This window comes from Penaeus vannamei, chromosome 32, assembly GCF_042767895.1.
Source record: "Penaeus vannamei isolate JL-2024 chromosome 32, ASM4276789v1, whole genome shotgun sequence".
Classification (NCBI taxonomy): domain Eukaryota; kingdom Metazoa; phylum Arthropoda; class Malacostraca; order Decapoda; family Penaeidae; genus Penaeus; species Penaeus vannamei.
In genome coordinates, this window is record NC_091580.1 from 29,036,230 (window position 1) to 29,041,229 (window position 5,000).

The following is a 5,000-nucleotide window of genomic DNA, read 5'->3' on the forward strand; positions in this document are numbered from 1 at the left end:
GTTAATACATGACAAGAGATTATACAAAAAAAGAACATAATGTACATGATTAGGGAAACTGCCTTGGTACAAAAAAGCAGGGGGTTTAGTTCACACGATTGAAAGTTCCTGCTTTGCGTCCGGGTTAAAAATAAAACCGATGCTATTCTTTATTATTCATTATTCAATATCTATTTCTATAAGCAGTTAAACCCTATGATTTGCCATTTTTTCTGAAAAAACAGCATGACTATCAAACAACCCATGGGTCCTGCCCTAGCTATTCCCATGCCCTTAAATGTGTATTCTTGTATGTAGGCCTACACAACAGTCCTATTAGGGCACGAAAACTACAATGGGCAGGCAGTATGGCAGGTGATGTGCAAGATGTGTTTATTGTGCAGATTTAACGATGTAGATGCATGTGAGTAAAGCTTTTGGCGTATTGTGCGATTTTTTTGGGTGGGGAATGATGACATCTATTGAAAATAATGATTTTTTTTTTGGCGGGCGTTGGCAGGACCTGCGGGTGGTAGACGCAAAAACAGGAACTTCTAAACACATATCGCTAAATCTCACAGAAAACGTAACACAAATCACCGGGGGGGGGGGGTCACTACTGCAGGCTACCGTCCTTATTTCAGTCACAAATTTTCACCTTTAGCACGAACATCACAATTAAATCGCTCAGCATCAAAGTGTACATCAACCTTGACTGTTTTATTATACTGGTTGTTCGTGACACTCCGCTGGACTCTTGAATTTGTTGTCCAAAAAGCCTCTCGAACTCTCAACCACTCTGTCCTGACGCTGTAGCCGACCCCCGCAACCTGCAGCGCAGCATACTTCCCCCAGGTTGAGTCCAGGTCCACAGCCTGTCCTCTCGCCCTCACCATCAGCAGCTTCTCGACGACTCATACCGAGACCTGAGTGGTTGACCACGGACACCTCATGGCTCGCCCATTGGACCGCAGGCTCCCCTCGTTCCCGGGTCGCTGGCACAGCTCAGACCCACTTAAGCTCCCGCACCCGGGCCGAGTTCACAGCGCGGAAGCATCGGGAATTGGTCCGCCGATTCCCAGGACTTCCGCGTCGGTTCACAGGACTCCCTGCCTGACCTCGAGGAGCCGTCGATCGCGCATCGATCGCGGAGCCGCTACAGGGCTCAGGTAACGCCACGCAAGGTACACCCAGGTAGAATGGGTGTACCTTGAGTGTCTAACTGACGACCGACCGAGCCGACGCGAGTTCTTTCACCTCGGTGGAGGACCCCGTGTTGGCTAGGTCGATCTAGACGCGCAATCCCACGCACGAGCTCCATCTAAACAAAACAAAAACTCTCTCCTTCACACACAAACATTCCACTCTCAGTAACAACAAACACAACTCCAGCTTGTTCTGATGGAATAAAGCACTCAGACGGTTCCCTGTAGTGGGTCGTGACCGATCTATTACGCGTCTGAACTCCGCGAGGAAGCCTCTCGCTTCCTCCTTAACATCCTGTGGGGTGAGTTGGCCTGTAGACAGACCAACAAACTCCGTGCTTGACTCACCACTGGCTGGATGGACTCACCCTCCATCCTTCGTCCCGGCTGGAGATCAGGTTCGGGCCGTGATCTCTTTCTTTGGCATGGGACAGGAAATGCAGTTTTCGGGTTTTGCAGCATCACTTTGAAGCCACCTTCTACTCATTCCTTTCAAATTTCCCCTTCCCCTATCCACTCGTTTTGTTCAGTTTTTCAGTGTTCAGTTTTTGTGTTCTCTTTTTCTGTCTGCTTAGTTTTGTTGTTGTTTGGTTTTTGTTGTCCTGTACCTTTTTAATCTCACTAATAAAGTAATCCCCCCCAGGTACTGCCCTCTCTTATCCCCGTTTTTAAATACCTTCACCTCGTCTCCTGACGCTTGTGACACCACCTCACCCCTCACCCCTCATTCTCACTCATACCATATCCCTGCCATGGCGTTGACCCTCATCCTTATCCTTACTCTGATATCCCACTGGTTTCGGTTTCCGACACGTGGCGCTTGCTGCTAGTACTCGTGCCAGGACCACAAATCCTTTAGCGTATAGGTTTGTGCGAGCCGAGGAAAGAAGCGTCACGGCCAGTGGAGTTTACCCAATCGTGGTGAGGCCGCCCGAGCCGCGCCCCTCCGGAAGACCTGCGGCCGAGGGAGAGAAATCTCCTCTCGACCCGGGCGGGAGTGGCCAGCCTCTGTGTGGCCTCACTCGAGCTTCATCCTGCTTCAGCGGTGATGGTTAGCCGAGGGACAGCTCTGGAGCCACGGTCGAGAGGCCGTGGCTCCAAGCATACCGCAGATGGCGCCAAAAACCTGCTAACTTCTCTCCCCTCCCCCTCAGTTAGCCGAGAGTCTCCGTGGTCGCCACAGCGAGGCTCCGCGCTACGTGGGAAAATTGTGGCGAGGCGACCCGCGCTCAAGGTCGTGGGGTATTCCCCGCGCCACGAGTCGCGACCTTGCCTCGCCACACGATCCCGCGGGGTGCGGCCGCGCGGTGAACACGCGAGTCTGCCGATGGCGCTGAGCCCCTCGATCCTTTTCCTCTTTCAACAAACCCACTCCACTATTACCCCAAGTTTACCCCGCAGGCTGGGTGAAGCCCCGGCTCCTTCTTCTTCTCCTGAAATTCTTTTCCTCCTCCTTATCCTTCTCCTATCCCCACTCTTCCTTCCCCCCCTCTTCTTTACATTTTAGTCTTTAGGGCCGAGTTCAGCACTCACGATCCTCCAGCAGAGCAAGACACAGCAAGCAGCAACTAGGCCTACCCAGGCCTTAGCCGACGGGTGAGCCGCCCCGGCTCTCCCCGGCGATCTCCAGCACACCAGCCATACCTGTGGGCACTCACACCCACACACAAAAGCTCCTTCAAGAGACGATTGACACCAGCCTATGGCGGATACCAATCCATTGCCATAACGCCATGGCCAGCGTCGCTCCCCTTCGTCAGGCGAGCCTCGAGAAGCGACCCTTTTAAAATGAACATCAGTATGCGCATACGTAGGAATAATGATGGACATAAGTAGGAAAGTAATGATAACTACTATTACTATTACTACTACTTCTACTACTACTACTACTACCATTACTACCACTAATACTACGCTTACTACTTTTCCTACTACCACTAATACACCTCCACCTACTCCTACAATCCTTACTGCCACGCCTTCTACCACTAATACTCCAACCCTTATTCCTCCTACTACTACAACTCCTACAACCACTACTACTCCTTCTACCACTAACACTCCACCCCTACCCCTACTACTACTCCTACCACTAATACTCCAATCCCTACTCCTTCTACCACTAACACTCCACCCCTACCCCTACTACTTCTCCTACCACTAATACTCCAATCCCTACTCCTTCTACCAGTAACACTCCACCCCTACCCCTACTACTTCTCCTACCACTAATACTCCAATCCCTACTCATTCTACCACTAACACTCCACCCCTACCCCTACTACTACTCCTACCACTAATACTCCAATCCCTACTCCTTCTACCACTAACACTCCACCCCTACCCCTACTACTTCTCCTACCACTAATACTCCAATCCCTACTCATTCTATCACTATCACTTTACCCCCTACTCCAACTTCTACTCCTACCCCTGACACTCCAACCCCTACTCCTCCTACTACTAATACTCCAACCCCTACTCCTATACTCCTCCTCCTCCTACTGCTACTACCCCTACTATTACTACTCCTACCACTGATACTCCACCCCCTACCGCAACTTCTACTCCTACCTCTAATACTCTAACCCCTACTCCTTCTAGCACTGATACTCCAACCCCTACTACTCCTCCTTCTACCACCAACACTCCACCCCCTACCCCAACTACTACTCCTTCTACCACTAACACTCCAACCCCTACTCCTACTACTACTAATACTCCAGCTCCTACTCCTATACCCCTCCTCCTACTACTATTACCCCTACTACTCCTCCTCTTACCACCAACACTCCACCCCCTACCCCAACTACCCCTCCAGCTCCTCCCACTCCAACGACCACCAATAACTCCTTTTCCTTTTCCAGCTGCACCTCCTTTAACCTGGATCGGTGGTGGTGGTGCTGTGGGGCCATGGGCTGTGTCGTGTCCTTCATCCGGTCGCTGAGGTCGTACCACGGGTCACACCTGACCCCGCGACAGCTGGAACGGCAGCGGCGGCAGCGGTCGCAAAAGGCCCAGTAAGTGGTAAATGGTTGTTGGGTTGTTAGCTCAGTCCAGTGTCTTTTTATTAATATCAGTGTTTATTATTGTTATTATTATTATTATTATCAGTGTTGCTGTTGTTATTATTATTATCAGTGTTGTTGTTATTGTTATTATTATTATCAGTGTTGTTGTTATTATTATTATTATTATCATCATTATCATTATTATTCCTGTTATTATTATTATTATCATTATTATTATTATCATTGTTATTATAATCATTATTATTATTAATCATCATTATTATTATTATTCTATTTTCATTATTATTATTATTATTATTGTTGTTATTATTATTATTATCATTACTATCATTGTTATTACTATCATTATTATTGTTATTATCAGTATAATTGTTATTGTTATTATTATTATTATTATTATTATTATTATCTTATTTATTTGTATTTCATTTTTAAAAACTTTCTTAGGAAAATTTAAACAGGTTTATTAGATCGTAGCTTAGTTGATTAGTGAGTCGTTATACTCTATGGACAGGTTTATTCGTCGAGTGTCATTTGTTGATTGGTTCAGTGCCATTAGTTCAGAGTAATTTGTATATTCGTTCAGTGCAGTTTGTTCATTCGTTGTGCAATTTGTTCATTCTTTCAATGCATTTTTTTCATTAGTTCAGTGCAATTTGCTCTTTCGTTCATTCGTTCAGTTCAATTTGTTCATTCGTTCAATGCAATTTATTCATTCGTTCAGTGCCTTTTGTTAATTCGTTCAGTGCAATCTGCTCTTTCGTTCATTCGTTCAGTGCAATCT